A 9,207-nucleotide genomic window follows, 5' to 3' on the forward strand; every position below is an offset into this window, starting at 1 on the left:
TTGTATTTGATTTGTTTTCAAAACCGAGAAAAAGTAGTTGGTAAACATTTTTTTAGGATTTATTGATGACTAAATGCCACTAGGTGCCATTAGGCGCAATATCAATGGAATAGTAAATAAATACTTAACCATTGGGGGAAGCGTTAAAATGAAGCTTCCCCGACAGTTGGTGTGCATATAAATCAAGACCAACTTTGTCAATACCTATGCCTATGAATTGACATGATGGAATAACTGCTGATTTAGCAATAACGAGGCACAATTTATCAGAAACCATACCAAACACTGCCTATCTCTTTTGAGTTCTCACTGAATAGGGATGAACAAGAATTGAGGTTTTTATGAGTTACTTGAATTTGTTCGGTCCAAATAGTTTTAAACAAAATTGAAGTGAAGCTTTGCCCAACAAGAAACAAATAGAACCAACTCTTTCTTGGGAGTGAAGTCATCGCTGAGAAACCCACATCATGAACTCCATCACCGTAGTAGCTATTGGAGCTGCCTTCTTCACCTCCTCGGGGATTTACAAGGCTCGAAGTCATATCACTCATGATTTGCTGATGAATGAGAGTAGTCTTGAATAGATCCAACATTTGATTAGTAGATGTGAATAGGTTGAAAAGAAATCTCTAGAAAAATCTGAAATAGCTAAAGGGTCAGAGATCCATTAACCATTATTGTCTTACCTAGTTTGTTTATCCCCCTCTTTCAGCCAATCCACATGGGCCCACTACTTGCAATAGAGTTCCTCTAACTCTAGTAGTTTATCAAGTTCATATTGGAGCTTTGTCTCCTCAGCAACGTTATATTGGGCTTCATTTAGTTTCTTTTAATTTGCATTAATATCTCTACAAAAATTTGGTTACGTAGTTCACCTCCAATCAAATAGTTTGTTCATACAACATATGTATTTATCTTTGAAAGTACCTATGGACTTATTCAAGATCTTCTGTACCATAGACTTAAAATTACTCATCTTGGTCCAAATTGCTTAAAATATATTGTTTCTTTTCGTTCACCGTCTATGGATGACCCTAATGAAAAGAGATATTGGTTGATAGTCGATGAAGAAAAGAATAATGATACTTTAAAAAATGAGAGAAAAAAATCTATCGAGCACATAGGCCTAGGATACACTTAAGCAGAAGAAAAACTCAATCAATCTGTTAAGACCACTGCTCGTCCTCACCGTTGTCGCTGCCAACACCCTCATTGGCATCATTCTTGTTGCCCTCTTCATCATCCTCCCCCCCAGTCTCCAGCTCCGCATCGACCTCATTGGCTATCAGTTTGGAGACCGACCTAATGGACACCGTGCCAAAGTCAAAATGTGAATGGAGGAACTTGAGGAAGTGGTGGCACAACTTGAATCCCTTTTTCAGGGTGGGTGTAGCAAATTCCACTTCTCTCTAGAAATACTCGGGCAAGCAATGAAACTCCTCAATGGCTAAATCTTGAGCTCGATGGATGTCCTCAATTGCTTTCTCTGCCTCTCCTCAAGTTATCAAGTTTGTTGCTGCACCTCGCTAGTCAGGTTGGTGATGTACTAATCATAATGCTGCATCTTACCCTTAGCCTCCTCCAACACTCGAGTCAAGCTGGCGTTGGTGTTGCTGAGTTGCCAACAATCTTCCTCTACGCTGAGCTGAGCACCCTCCTACTGAGATTGGAGGGACTCTACATATTAACCTTCAACTTATCGGCGGTACTCCCTGAGGTAGCAACTCAATCCAATAGGATTTGGCCCATGGTGTTGGCTTAAGAACACTAGAAGTAGAGTAGTTAATACCGATAGTAGAAATGCATAAGTATCCCACAAAGAGATGCTTATCGAGAGGATATGCCAAATAATTCTCGTATCAAGTTCCATAGAGGCCTAGTCTCCATAGACCCAAACATCCTTCGAAAGGAGGATTCCCCCAGACTTCAGGGCGACCAAGGATCCCATATCCAGTCTATTGTAGAAATGCACCAATGAGGAATGAAAGTAGAACCATGTGAGCTAGAGGCTTCAATTGTAGGGTTGGGCATAGGCAAATGGGGCATCACCATACATCGTGTCTCTGCCCTCCTCCTCCAGGTTCACCATATCATGCTCCCTCTCAGTTGACCTCCTTTCTGTTGACCACTTCTCCATTGCCAACATATCTTCTCTTTCTCTTAGAGGGTCTCTTAGTAGCATTCAGGATAGATGAGGTGATGGACATATCTACCAAAGGAACAAGGAAAAGTCAACGAAAGCAATAAAGCATAGTAGACCAAGAAAAAGCTAAGTATAACAAGGGCAACCTATCCTAAGGGCTCAGACCAGTTCGGATAAACATCGCCTAGGTTAGAAACTCATTGACCAATGATTTTCTACTAAGAAGGAATTGTACCTCGTTCAGTAGTTCCTCATTGAATTTAACTTTCGAGACCTTTCTTAGGTCGGCCCTCTAGATCGTGCCCATACATCAGTTGTTCTCTTAAGACAATAAGAAAAACCTCCTCTTGCAATGCACCATCTTAACAAGGAAGCCACCCAAGAGTTTGAAGCTGGCTTAGTAGCATAAGTAAAAGCAGTAGCGCTCGCCATGCATCCTTTTTACTTGGAAAAGTCCTGAGAAGTTATCGACAAATTAGGGATAGTCAAAGTCATGGCAAAAGGAGATGGTACCAACAATGGAACTAATGGAGTTGGGATGGAGTTGACCTAAGTTGACGCTGTAAATCTAAGCACCTTGTAGATAAAAGGATGGAGAGGATAATGAAGTCCAGCCACCAAGTCCTCCTTAAAAATATAGACATCGATTCGTCTGTAACTCTAAGGGAACTAGTTCTTTCTGGGTTGTATATAGTTATAAGTATCCAATTTGTAGTAGGTGTTGATTAAATCTACTATCTCCTCACCACTCAACTCGATGGGTCCCAACTCTGACCTAGTCTTTGGTTGGCGTAGAGAGGTTGAAACCCCTTTCTAAGATCCTCGCCACTCTTGAGCCAAGGTTCCCTCCTCAGCTTGAGCAATCTAGTAGTATTCCCCCTCCGACTCATGGGAAGATATAAATGCTAGAAGTAAAAGAGAAAAAGGACTCACTTATAAGACTAAGAAAAAGCTAGACCAACCTCGTCAACCACACTTTTGTTTTCTGAGCTCTCAGACCTCTCTCACTTCTACTACTCCAAAACTCCAAGAGATTGTGCAAATGGGACCCCCCTAGAGGCCCCTATATATAAGTAGAGGACTTAAGCAAGCAATGATTGCGATATGTCCAATCCAACAGTTCACAAGGGCATACCACTTCAAGTTCCAAGAATAGTTTCAAATTTAAATATTACGCACCCTATTTGAAAATTGAATTTATCGCACAAAGTCTATGTTCCCCCTCAGTGTGGCCTATCAGACCGGTTTGGGTAAGCCAATTGGGGCGGCACCAAAAAACCTGCTAAACTAAGTTACTTTGAGCCAGAGACCTCCAAGAGCAAGCTACTCCTTTCATTGAGCTAACCTCGACTCAGGAGTGGAGTGCAATTGATAAGGGGTATGACTTCATGCCATGAGGCACTTCTAAACCATTGCATAACACCTTGGTACCACATAGGCAGTGACATGTCCTAATCATCAGGTCAGACAACTGAAACTACATCAAACAAACCTTGGATGCCTCAAGAGACTAGTATTAGCACCCAACATCACCTTAGTTGGAGTCAAAGATGGCATAGCCTTACATGACATACATACTTTGGTGGAGTAGACCAAAGACCTCGGTGGGAGAGCCGATCTCTTTCTGAGTGCACATGACTAGGTCCGAGGTGGTGACCTACATGATGCGGCAACCGATTTCTGCTACGTGTGACTAATCATCTCCGATTCCTTCAGGACCACATCGTTTGAGTGATAGAGTTGAGTTCCATGCCACTTGCTTCAGAGATAATCGGATAAGCCTTATTGCTATCCGCTAGAACCACCTCCAAGGATGGCGGGCCAATAAGCCACATTCTCTTGGAAATCTCAAACTCATTACATAAGACATATATAAAAGCACCTCCTTCACCTAAGAAGGTATGCGCAATTGTGCACTAATATTTCTCATTGTATTCTAAGCTCTCTTGCTCTCTTTTTTACTCTTGTCGCTGACTTAAGCATTGGAGTGCCCACCCCAAGTAAAACATCTTGGATATTTTGACTCTATCTTCTTACAACTCGGCCTGCCGGCCTCATCAGCCCGATGTCCAAACTGTTCTCCAGCAAGAAGCTACTAGATAGCACATATATATTATAAATATAAAATGCCAAAAAACCAAATTGATTGATTCGATTCAATTTACATTTGAAACAATGCAAAAACCATAAAATCAATTCGGATTCAAATATATGTCCACCACTGGGCCAAACCGTGAGCACCCCTGACAAACAAAGTGCACAAAGAAATTTAAAGAAGGATATTGTTTCAGTTTTTAATTAATTTCATGGTTTATTTCGTTGGAGATGATATTAATTAGTATGTGATGCATGTGTGATTTCAGTGTAATAGTGCCTATATTACAGTTGATAGTGAATGTAAATCTTAATTTTATGACATGGATTTGGTCCTTGATATCTTTTATGATATCTGATAGACCTTTTAATTTGGATGATGTTATATCGGCCCTTTCTTGTGATCAAAAGACAGATGAGAGAAACAGATGCTTACATATTTTAATCAACTAATAATTAAAAATATAAAGGTACGTAAGAGGTGATGCGAGTGGATAAATGGATAAGTGATCAACCATGCGTTTACTTTCATTATATATTAGTCAGCTCAATATGTAGTACATTGCATTTTCTGCATGAACAAGTTATTCCTATCATCAGGTTTAAAACTAATGTGCAGAAATTCAATTCAGAGAGGGAATTGAGTTAAAAAAATGAAACTTGTATTGTATAAATTGCAAGAAGTACAAATTTCATTCTTGTTTAATTTTCTTTTGGGTTTTACTTTATTCTTCTTTAAGTCTTTTCTTACTTAATTTGTACTGCAATTAAACGAAATAAGATAAATTTTAAAATGAAAATAAATCATAATTTATACGGAAATCATTTACACTGCCATGCTTTTGCATCAGCACAATCAAATTCGTATTGCAAGCAAACACATGGGCTAATATCAACATTTGGGTAGCGGAGGAGAGCCATGCCCCCCCCCCCCCCCCCCCCCTGTGCCTAAAAAATCCTCACAATCCCTATTAATGTTGTGGAGTGGAGTCAATCCATGTTCATCAGCACAAACCTGGCCTATTGACACACATATATTCTTATCAAGGCCGGGACCAGATATTGACTTAATCCAATATAAATTTGTTACGAACGGATTAAGTCTAATCCAATCTAATAAATATTTTGGATCAAATTGGTCTAATCTAATGTCTTGTTGGTCCGTCCAATTTAATTTTGGACTGGATGGAGTCCAATCCAAAACCAGTCCATTGACACCCTTACCTTCCCAAACACACAAAAACATATAATCCTAGCTTTGCCCCTAAAATCATACACAATTACCTATCAATTAATGAGTCCACATAGAAATGGTACATGCTGTTCAGATAAAAAGATAATGTGTAATGAGTCAAGGAAACGTTCATCTTCTCTTATCCAAGGATTAAAATATAATACGGGTCAATACGTCGGTAGGGGCGTATTGACCTGTATCAAAGCTCATTCTTCTGTTTTCTTTCTCTTTGAAACTAATTTAGAGGGGTTGGTTTAAGGCTGGATTACCCCTAGAACCAGGCCATCAGACCCCGATACGACCCTATAGGGGCATACCGTTAAGCTATCAGACGTATCATATCAAAATTTTGAACCTTGCTCTTATCTCGTATGGAAGATGGAATTGGTTGAAAAGCAGTAAGTATATTGATCTGTATCAAATTCATCCAAACCTTGCTAATTAGGTAATGAAACCCTTCAAATTTTCATTCAAAGTTGGAACACTTTAACGACACTTACCAGAATAATTGCTTGAACATACAAGACTACGATCCAAGACAATTTAGGGGGTGCTCCGTAACGTGGATGAAAAATTTATGGGTGCGGACTATCCCACACCACATTCTATGACAGGGACCAATTCACACCGCACTACTGTTTACACCTATTCTAAACTGTGGACAGAAACTATTTATACCAATAGTGGCATTTCTTGTGAGATAATTTACACAATCAATCATGTAGGGATGCAAACAGATTAGGTCACATTCAAATCAATGTATATTTGAAAACGATCTGATCCAAAGATCCGATTGGATCTCACAAATGGTGATTCAAATTCGAATCCACTAAGGATGTCAGATATTTGAATCTAATCCAATCCAATTCAAATTATGAATAAAATCAATAAATTATTAAAAGAAAAAACAAAAAAAAAAATTATATAATGAAAAACAAAAAATGTAATCACTTTTCAACTGTTTTTGTCATATATATTATATACATGTCTTTTATAAAATGTATACAAAAAATGCAATATAAACATATGTATAAATAAAATATTAATATATATAGATATGTATCTTGTAAGTAAATATGTTTATAAATATATACATGTATAGGTCGGATTGAATTGGATTCTATCGGATCGGATAAGGTCGGGTAATCCAAATTCCAATTGGATCTAATCCAAAAATCCTATAAAGGGTTATCCGAATCTGACAAAAATAGGATCGGATTTGGATTAGATGATCCGATCCATTTGCACCCATTCAATCATGAATGAAAAGAAAACACACAATTTAGGCCAAAAATAATTTAAAATAATAATAGATAAAATAAACGGAGAAGTACGGAAACATCTGATGCAGAATTCTGAATTCCAGCCCCCCCCCCCTACTACTAGCCCTCTCCCCCCTATAAACCACATCCTGCCCGTGAATTTGGCATCAATTCACGGTCAGGATGCATTCCCCCTGTACTATGGGACTATAAAATTCTAATGTGGGCTGATTGGTCATTCTCCCTAAAATAAAACACTAATACATAATTACTAATAAATATAAAAATAAATATATTTATCATTATAATATTATTTTCAGCAATAAACAATTTAAAAAATAATTTCAACACAAATTAAATATATTGAAAGATTAAATAAAATGAGGATAGTTGGAAAGAGTGCAATTGTACAAATAGATTGCAAATGGCCCATGCAGGTCTCGAACCTGCGACCTTCGCGTTATTAGCACGACGCTCTAACCAACTGAGCTAATAGGCCACGTTGCAAACATCACATTGGTTAGGTAAGAAAGAAATTTAAAAGATACACAGTTAGTTGTGTATATGGGACCAAAAATCCCAATGTTGTAATACCTTGCCAAATAAACAAAACCAGTCTCAATTACAAATGAAACAACTATCAATTCAAATCTCATTCAATTTAAAGCTTATTGAATTTGAATAAATTTACAAAGTTAAATGTAAAATAAAGAAGTATACATTTTTAATAGACAAAAATAAGTTAGTTTAAAATCTAAATCTCCATTTGATCCTAAAAGCTTTAAATTACAATTTTAATTAGGGACACATCATTAATTCAATTCAATTAATTCAATATCCAAATTAATTGGATTTGGGTAGCAGATTAGACTAAGCAATATCCGAATTCATTAATTCAATGCAATTAATTAGGGGTACAACATGGATGGCTATGCATGTCCGAGTCTGACTTAATACTAAATGGGACCCACTTTTACAGCCCTAGGTCTCTTGTCTGTATATAGACAACAATTTCATTGAAAAATTTATTCGGAAAATTTCGGGCTGAAAACAGATTTAATCGAATTGGATAATGCTAGATTCAAATTAGATTCTTTTACATTCAAATTTAAATTGGATTTTACCCATTTGATTTATATCATATTTGAATCAAATTTGGATTGCAATCATAAGTGTACAGATAAATTAAAATAAATTCCGTCTTGTTAATAAAAAGAAGTAAAATTTATTTTGATATTAACAAAATGAATTGAAAATTAATTGTGTAAAACTTGAACCTATGACAAGTTAATAAAAAATACAATAGTTGAATCAACTTTACTAATTGATACAATATAAATTTTAAGTATTATTGACTGTTTAAATTGAACTCTGATTTTTGTAGCGAAATTTAAGTAGTGCAGCGTGAGACCTAAATTTATCCATTCTGAATTTGCACCTACTGTCGCTAAAGGTAGGGTTGGTTATCCCACATTCCCACTTGAACAGAAAGCCTTAACTTCTTTCAGTTTATGCTACTATTGGCAGCAGAAAGCAGAGCTATAGCTAGGAAGAGAATTTCTAAAATTTTTCATAGAAGACAAAAATGTTATTGTCCCTTTTCTCTTAATTAAAATTTATTTAAACCTTTCTTAATGCAAACTAAATAAATAAGTATTCAACAAATGTTGTTTTCGACTTTTGAGTGTTTCTGGTGTAATTGTTTGACAGTTCAATTAAAAATAATAATAATTAAAATATAAAACAATTAAAAACTGTTGAATGAATCAACAGTTTTCACTGACATATATTGTGGGTTTGAAGTTGTTGCATTTGAACCTTTTCTTTCAACTGGGCAACCATGTAAAAGACAGAGTGAACTTTGTGATATGGAACTGTTAATTCCATCTACAAAACTATATTATATATTGGAATTTAGAATCTCCTATTTGTATAGGGCGCCCATACAAATTCACTAAATACAGCCTTAGTAGCAGCTAACAGGAAAGTGGATTTTCCTAGCCAATAGTCTCAATTTGCCACGCGACCAATACTTTGGCCACGTAGGATCACAGTTAACTCGTCCACAAAAAAATCTTTTATCGTTGTAAGTCATGATAGGACTGTCCTGGTCATCTCTGAGCTGGTTTGGCGTATATATAAACTATCACAACATGCTTAATGGGGAGTTTCCTTTTATCTATCTATTATCATTCTTTCTTTCTTTCTTTCTTTCTTTTTTTATAATTAGGGCTTTAAAATACGGTTTTTCCAATTCAACCATCAAAACTAAGGAGTCATTCTACTCAATAAGGTTCAAAGTAGCGATACTCGTACGTGCACTTCAAATGGATAATATATTATATATTATTTTATATTATTATATATGTATATATTCTGAATATTATTTATATAATTATATATTATATGTTATAATATATTATTTATGTCAAATCATTAAGTTTTTGTAGGATGTCTCTTTTGGAGAAGAAGAT

General features: G+C 36.3%; 1 non-coding gene across 1 annotated transcript; it reads right to left on the reverse strand.

The window, feature by feature from the left end:
• Positions 1–7,158: 7,158 nt before the first annotated feature.
• TRNAI-AAU (transfer RNA isoleucine (anticodon AAU)) lies at positions 7,159–7,232 on the reverse strand. The gene has a single exon. It is a non-coding gene; the product is annotated as a tRNA-Ile (tRNA).
• Between the last annotated feature and the right edge of the window lie 1,975 nt (positions 7,233–9,207).

This window comes from Nelumbo lutea, chromosome 8, assembly GCF_056320005.1.
Source record: "Nelumbo lutea isolate HS-2025 chromosome 8, American lotus-T2T, whole genome shotgun sequence".
Lineage (NCBI taxonomy): Eukaryota > Viridiplantae > Streptophyta > Magnoliopsida > Proteales > Nelumbonaceae > Nelumbo > Nelumbo lutea.